This window comes from Corapipo altera, unplaced genomic scaffold (assembly GCF_003945725.1).
Source record: "Corapipo altera isolate COAL_440 unplaced genomic scaffold, ASM394572v1 171, whole genome shotgun sequence".
In the NCBI taxonomy this organism is placed as follows: domain Eukaryota; kingdom Metazoa; phylum Chordata; class Aves; order Passeriformes; family Pipridae; genus Corapipo; species Corapipo altera.
The window spans coordinates 674021-682642 of NW_020884972.1; positions in this window are offsets into that span (position 1 = coordinate 674021).

Sequence of the window (8622 nt, forward strand, 5' to 3'; positions counted from 1 at the left end):
AATCACACCAAAACTTTAACATTAACTGGAAATCTCACATAAATTCTCATTTTGGCAATGAATATTTTATATTTTGTACTATACAGGTATGCCAGTTAGTTATAACTTCTCTAGGCTTCCCTCCTGTTTCACAGCATTTTAACAAACAGTTGCCATTCCTACTAAAAATAGAGGAAGTCTGAATTTTTCCTTTAGATATTCACAGAACATTTTAAAAATCTGATTTTTTTTTTGTTTTGTTTTCGTGACTTTCTGTCTTCCTTCCAGCACAGCTCTTCTCCTTAATCTCCTCCCCATTTATTACATATATATAAAGAGAAATTCCCTCTTTAAAAAACCGGCCCCAAACAAACTTCTACTCTTATTTTGGTACATTTACCCAGAATTTTCTAAACACTCACCCTAAAGCACAGGGATCTCTTGTACCACGACCCATCCTTGCTAGAAAGGATCAGATCAGCTCTGTGAGCTCCCCAAAATCCAGGGAACGACCAGGAATTGATTTTTGTTTCCTTAAAACCAACTGGAAAATGCAACGAGCCCACAGTTAATGGTTCTGTCTGGTCCACGACCCGAACTTAATTAACTATTTAATTAAAGAAGGAATGAACTCTGTGAGCAGAACGTGGTGGGAGTCATGTCATGAGCTCTTCCTCCTGGAGAGCAGCCTGGCAGGAAGGGACCTGGGAGTTTGGATTGACAGGAAGCTGAACATGAGCCAGAGTGTGCCCAGGTGGCCAAGAAGGCCAATGGATCCTGGCCTGGCTCAGGAACAGTGTGGCCAACAGGTCCAGGGAAGTGATTCTGCCCCTGGACTCAGCACTGGTGAGGCCACCCCTGGAGTGCTGTGTCCAGTTCTGGGCCCTCAGCTCAGGAAGGACATTGAGGGGCTGGAGCAGGTGCAGAGAAGAGCAACAAGGCTGGGGAAGGGACTGGAGCACAAGTGCTGTGAGGAGAGGCTGAGGGAGCTGGGGCTGTTCAGCCTGGAGAAGAGGAGGCTCAGGGGAGACCTCCTCACTCTCTGCAACTCCCTGACAGGAGGGGGGAGCCAGCTGGGGGTTGGTCTCTTTTCCCAGGCAACCATCAGCAAGACAAGAGGGCTCGGGCTTCAGCTGTGCCAGGGGAGGGTTAGGTTGGAGATTAGGAAGAATTTCTTTGCAGAGAGGGTGCTCAGCCATTGGAATGGGCTGCCCAGGGAAGGGGTGGATTCTCCATCCCTGGAGGTTTTTAAGGTGAGCCTGGATGTGGCATCAGTGCCATGGGCTGGGAACCACGGCGGGGTTGGATCAAGGGTTGGACTTGATGATCTCAGAGGTCCCTTCCAACCCAGCTGATTCTGTGATTCTATGATTCCTCTTCTCCTCCCCTCCTCCCTGCATCCCCTTGGGTTTTGTCCCCTCAGCAGCACAGAGGCCTCTCTTTGTTGCAGCTGCAAACACTGGTGGCATTGACTGAAGGGCTCATGTGGCCAAAAATAACGGAGCAAGTGTCCCTTCTGTCCAGAGCCATCCCTGTCCTCGTGCTTGGCACGGCCCTGGAAACCCTACACCTCCTCAGCTGGGAGAGAGAACCCAAGAGCCTTGTGTGCATTTAAAGGGACAATGACTTGGTTTTCCTCCATGTGCTGAGTGTTTTTAAAGGTTTTTTTATAGCTCTGTATTTTTCAGAGAGTTATTTTCATTGTTCTCAGCCAAATTCCACGAAGGGGAATTGTTCCCTGCCTTGAATCTCCCAGTTTTATAGAGAATCATGGAATGGTTTGGGTTGGAAGGGACCTCAAAGCTCATCCAGTTCCACCCCCTGCCATGGGCAGGGACACCTCCCACTAGCCCAGGTTGCTCCAACCTGGCCTTGGACACTTCCAGCAATGGGGCAGCCCCAGCTTCTCTGGGATTCCATCCCAGCCTCTCCCCACCCTCACAGGGAGGAATTTCTTCCCAATATCCCATCTAACCCTGCCCTCCTTCAGCTTATGATGTTTTCCATTTTGTTTTCTTTTACAATTTTTCTGACATCACATGAAAACTCACCCACAGAGCCAAAAGACTTACCCGTAAAAACTTATCCGTGGAGCCAAAAGACTTTCAGGTCTTAATCAGTAAATAACAATTCCAGTCATCCATGCAGCAAAAAAAAATAAATTAGGTTTCTTAAAAGTTGGGTGCAGTAAAATGACCAAAATGCATAAACCTGCCCAGAGAAGCCATTATTTTTCCTACTTTTATTAAAAAAAAGGAAGGAAGAAATGAGATGACTTGCTTAGCTCACACAACAAATGCGAAATGGAACAGGGAACAAAATCCAGATCCCTTCAGTTCCTTGTCAGCCTTCTAGTGAAGAACTCACCCTTGATTTTTGTAAAGAAAAACTATAGGATCAGTCTCTTTTTGATCCATGCTGGAAGATTTTCACTAAACAGAAATCTAGCCCAGAAATGGCTGCACTTCAGTGCTACGTGAAGGAGATCCTACATTTAATAGAACTTGCAAAGGAAAAAGGGCAGTTCCAGTTTAAAAGCATTATAAAATCATTAGGATTGCAGATGACCAGGGAATAAAGCTTGTTTCCAAGAGCAGTTAACTGTTTTTAACTTCCCATTCGACTCTGGGATGATCTCTGACACGATGCAAGTGAAAACACCCGCCTGGATTGTTCCGAGGACGTGGATCAGGACAAAGTGAGGAACAACAACACTGAGCAGTGCACGTAGCTGGACCCTCTCTAGGAGTCCTAGAGACATCAGAGGCTGGGAAAACAAAGGTCTGATGGTTTATTACTGCTGTCAACACAAGTCCTAGGTGGGTTGGAATGCTCCTCGTGGAGCTCTTGGTTTGAGTTGTCTCCTGGCCAAACCCACATTTCTAAATGCAGGGAGTAGCACTGGATAAACATCATCCTGGTTCAGGCAGAGTTAGGGATGTCAGCCTGGGCCCTGTGGATGGTGTTTTCCAATCCACTGTTTATTGCTCCCCCAGCCTCCCCCTCAAGAGAATGTCACATCAGTTCCTCTGGAATTTGGTGAGGAATCCAGAATTAATGCATTTCAGGATTCACTCACGGCCACGGGGGTGAATAAACCCCCCATTCCAGCGACAGCAAAAGCAGGGGGCTTATTCCACAGAGGTCCCATTTGATTTGGAGCTCTGTGCATCACTCAATCCAAACATATCACCAACCCCAGCAGCTCTGGCTCAGGAGGAAGGAGTGGGCAGGCTCTGGGAGCTGCACATTTGGCAGCACTGGGTGAAACTGGTGCTACACCCAAGGCTGCTGCAACAGCTCTGCTGGTGCTGGCACTGCCCAGGGAAACCAGGGGGAACAGAAGCAGAGCAAGAATCTATTTGAAGCTGCTGCAAAAGGAGCACTGCAGCTTGATTTTCTGTGCTGGCTGGTCTGGTTTCTCGTGGCAGAGCCGAAGTCCAGTTGTCTCGTTCCTGCTCTTTAGGGACAATAGAGATACAGTGCTTTAAGCAAACAATTGCCTCCTTATGCAGCATTCCAGCTGATGCATGGAGAACTCTCAGCAAAAACACGGCCAAAAAAAGAGAGAAAACAGGAAAATGAGAATGAGTAGGTGGGTGACTTGAGGAATGAAAGGCTCTTTTTGAGCAAGAGAGCAGAGACAAGGTGTTAGGGCTGTGGTACCTCATGGTTTGCTGCTTCCTCTGAGGGCAGAGAGAGGGTTTTATGGGTACTTTAAACTGAAGTTGTGATGAATGTGCTAAAATAACCTGGTGTGCAGGGGGTATCAGGTGACAGGTTTTTAAAATGACCTGATTTGTAGAGGGTCCAGGTAAAACAAAGTTCTGATTGCAACAAGTGCTTTGTTGTACCATCATTTTGCTGAGGATCCCTAAAGAACCTGCCTGTCTCCAGTGTTGGGTAAGAGCAGACAGAGAAGATTCTGCATTACATTTTATTTTTATGCTGCTAAGGGAAGTTTTCCAAGCTTTGAAATGCACTTTTTTTCTACAGCGTAGTGAAAAACTGAGGCCTTTCAAAACCCTTTTGTTGTTGCTTGGCAAAGTACAGAGAAAGAGACTCAGTTTTTGCTGGTGATGGCCAGCAACAAATTTAATTAGGGCACGGGTTTGCAATGTGACAGGCTAAGTTCAAGATCTTGGGCAGAATCAAGCAGAACAAGAACTTAAATTGAGCCTCTTGTGGGAAACACTTGCTAGGAAAAAAATCAAATTAAAACACTGTACCTTGCCTTCTCATCTCAGATCATTTCCTGGTGATCACAGCCTTTCTTTACATAAAATGTTATAATTAGCTTCGTCTCCAGGTATGGTACAATATAACTGCCATCAGTGTGTTTGATTAAAACTTATTATTGCGCTCACAATATTGATAAGAGCTGCTCAAACACACTCTGAGAAACCAAACACTGCTTTGCTGAGCCCCAAATGTTTCATTTGAAGCCCCGCAGGCTCCGTGAACTTCCCCCTTTTGCCTGGGACTGATTGGTTGTTCCTGCAGCTTTTCTTCTTGTGTCTTCTTGGAAACACGACTGATAAACTTGTCGGGTTCCCAGAGCCCCTGCAGAGTTCCAGGGAACTTCCAGTTGGTGGGAAATATTTCCAGTTGCTGTCCAGTTTGGACTGAAACCAAGTTCTGGAGAGATGAACCAGAAATACTTTTACTTTTTGGGCAGAGGGTAATTTTCTGGCACTGAATATTTCTGTGCATCCTTTTGTGGCTCAGATTTGCCTGGAGAGCAGCTCTGTATTTTCAAAGAGCAGCTCTCATTTGCCATCCAAATTCTTATCACTTCTTGCAGTTGTGATAAAACATGGAATGTGACAAACTGGGTTATTCTAACCTTGTGGGTTTGGCCATCAGGGCTGTTCAGCCTTGGATTCAGTGTCACCAAGTAGAGGGGGGTCTGTACAAAAAGCAGGAACAAGGAGCCTGGTAAGCAGGAAAACTTGGAAAGTCTGGTCTCCAAGACACGTTTGCCTCACAGTTGGATTCTCCACTGCCTAGTGGGATGCAAACTTTGATTAAGATGTTTCCCCCAGATAAATCACTTGAACACCACTTTTCCAGTGTGGATTCTCTGGAGTTTAACAAGCCCAAACTCTCTGTGCAGCCTCTGCCAGAGCAGGCAAAAATTCAGTCCCATTTTCTCGAAGCTGTTGAATACCCTCGGAACATCCATTACTACAAACCCTAATTGGAATTGAGCTGAAAGCTCCTCTGAGGAAGTGGACAGATAGAGAGCATGAACATGTCAGCCTCACCTTTAAGCAACGGGGAGGAGAGAAGATTACTTTTTATTTCAGTAACCAAAAAGGAGAAACAATGAAACTGCAGAAATGCAGCTTTATCCCGGGGGCTGGCTCAGCGCTGGGAATAACGCTTGGAGCTCCGTGCAAACTCTCCATCTGCTGCTAAGCAAAGTGAAAGGAGTCAAATGAAGCACTTTTTAATAATTAAACCTTGCTCTGGTGGCTCAGATGGACTCATTTCTCTTTGCATGCAGCACGCTGGGCAGATGTGATGTGACTAATTATTGCAGTGCCTGTCAGACACTGTCAGCTGGAGCTTGTGTCCTTGTGTGACCACGCTCTGGATTCCACCTGGTTTGTACTGGTGGCTCCTTTCAAAGATCCCTGGATGTTTAGTTCTGTAAGTCTGCATACTTGTGTTTGCCCAAGAGCAGGTTCGTGTAGTTTAAATGAATCCATATTCAAGTATCAGTAAAGGAATTGTTTACTTTTCTATTCCTCTGCTCCTCTTGGAGTCTCTTATAAAATAACTTTTGGGTTAAAAAATAAAGGCTTTTTTCCTTTTCCCTCTGGGATAGAAATACTCAGGTCCCTTTATTGATGGGCAGAGAAAGCAAGAAACAGGATCATGTCAAAACCAGTATGCACAGGGAACCTCCAAGGGAAATTTGTTCTATTCCAGGTAGTGCAGTGCAAAGATGATAAAGGCACAGAAAGGGAAAGGAGGGAAGATCAATAAGGAGAGTAATTCAGGGTTGTCTAGGATTTTTAAACAGTCTCTAGTTGGCCAGTGAAGTATCAGTGTTAAACAACTTGCCCTTTTCCTGTTTCTCTGGGGCTCTCTCCACATGAGCTGTGTGTGCTCAGCAGCTCTGACACTGTCTGGGAGCACCAGTGAAGGAAAAGTGAGGAACCTGCGTGTGGAAACACTTCCTGGGAGTCGGGACTTTGCCTCTCCAGGCTGCTGTCAGCAGAGCACATCACTGCAGGTTCTCCCTGATTAAAGCAGCACGACAAGCCTGCGAGTCTGATTCATCACTCACACACAGTCATTTACCTCCGTGCAGAGAATCCACACCAGAAAAATGAGGATCTGTGCCCTGGCTCCCTGCAGGGCTGTCACACCCCCAGGAATGCTCCTGCAGCATTCCCAGCACCTCCATCTGCTGCTTCCAGGACCCTTCACATCACACAGGGCTGAACACTTGCCTCTGGCTGCCTCTGGTGTGGGGGGTCCCAGGTGACAAGGGACACTGTTCGACAACTGGAGCGTGTGGTTTCTAACAAGGGCCTGTTACAGAGTCCTTGATCTCACACAGCTTCACCCACAGATGAGCTCCCTGCACCCCAAGGGAAAAAAGGGTAAGAAATGTGATTCCAGCAGGGCTAAATGCAGCCGTGGTGTGCACTGAGGGTGGCAGAGCAGACTGCCTGGCCACAGTTCCCACCTGACTGAGGCTACATTTCCTTCTATCCCTGGTGAAGCATCTGCTTGGCTTTGCTGGGAGTGAGAAAAACAAAACCCAGTGTGTGTGCTGGTGACTCGGCCCCAGAGGTGCTCAGAGCAGGGTGAGGAACTCCCTCAGACCAGGAGACAAGTTGATTTCAAGCCTGTGCACCACGAACTGTTTTTAAACATCTTATAAACGTTTCAACTGAGAGCCCAGTCTGATGAGCTGGTTAGGGGCTCCCATGCTCAATTTATTTCCAGTTAAAAAACTAGGGACAGAATCCATTTGCCCAAGGTCTCCAAGGGAATCAACAACACAGCAAGGATTAGAACTAAGGATTTCCTGTCTGATCTGCAAACCACACCTCTCTCCTGTTTACAATGTGAACTTATTCCCAAGCAGAAAAGCCATGTGAATGGAACAATTCATTCTGCTGTTTCTGCCTCCCTTCCTTCCCTTCTCAGTTCATTCCTGGCATTACCTCCAGGTCCTTACAAACCTGGGACCAGAAGAACTGGGGGACAAAGCAAAGCAGGCAAAGAGCGTTGCAGAACAAACATTTTGGGTGCAAATACTCCAATAATGTTTGCTAAATCAAACTCAAACCACTTAAAAAATACCTTCAAAATAACGTGCTCTTGTTAACGAAAAATGAAACCAAAAGGTAAATGAACTCCTGCATCAAGGAGTAAGTTAATGAATGACTAAAGGCAATCATGCTACTTACCTGCACATGGCATTTTCTGCATGACTTGAGCAATGCTACAGTGACAGTGTTACTACTCAGAGTAAATTACTAGTTCAGCTTAAGAATCAAGAGTTTTAAAGAGATAATATCTTCAGGCTCTGTGCATTTACTTTCCTTTTTATTTTTTTGTTATGTTTTTATTTTAGAAGTCACATTTTCACCTTTCCCTCTGGAATCCAAAGCTAAAAACTCCTGGAAAAATATCAGCTGAATTTCTCCTGCCTTTCTGTGATTCCAGGGCTCAGGACATCAGTGTGTTCACACCTTTAAACACCCTGAGAGGCTGATTGAACGTGCCAGGCTTGTCTAAAGCTTAGGTCCAAGAGCAGGAATGCCCGAGTTCAAAGGCTCCAGTGGCATTTTATTCCAAATTATATATTTAATCACAATCCCTGTTTTTTAAGGAGCATTTCTCCTGGCAAGGAGTGATGTGATAAGTTCATACTCCCTGCTGGCACCACACAGAGCTACCAATTAACTCCTTGCTGCAAAATGCTGCTAAAATTACAGGCTTCTTCAAAGAACAAAACCAGGATTCCAAAGAGCTGATCCTTCTCCTTTCAGATCAGTTGGCTTTTTATGTGTGTTTTAGTAACAACAGCTCCAGTGATACACCAAGATAACTACAGGGCTCGAGCTAAACTTATATTTATGGCTCCCTTTTGAAATACACCTGTGCAGGCATAATTTTTCCAGCTCCCAGTGAAGGATAATAACTTGTTAACTTAATTAATGCATAAAAGAACTTTGCCTCAGTAAGAATCTAAAATAGAAGATGCTAAACCCCACTGTTAAAAATAACAGGGAAATCCCATAGACGGCAGTGTTTTTAACACACTTGCTCTCAGCTTCCTGCTTTTGTTAAGCAAAAATGTTTCATAAAAGTCTCTGAGGCTTCTGCTTCACTTATTTAGATCACCTAAGCAGGTTTGTTATGAAGGAAAAACTAATATTTCTGTTCTCTTCATCACCCTGCAACCCTCCCATGAGAGTCTGGAGGTTTAAAAGGTAAAAGTGACCAAACCCAAATGAAAACTCCTCAAGGCCCTTTGGGGTTGTGGATCCCAACTCCTCCCCTTCCTGCCAGGTGCCTCATAAAGGTGGGGATGGTTAAAGCTTCCTGGGGGTTGGTTCCCTGTGCTCCTCAGACATGCACCATGTCAGCAATTGTCTGTGTGTGAATTGGGGG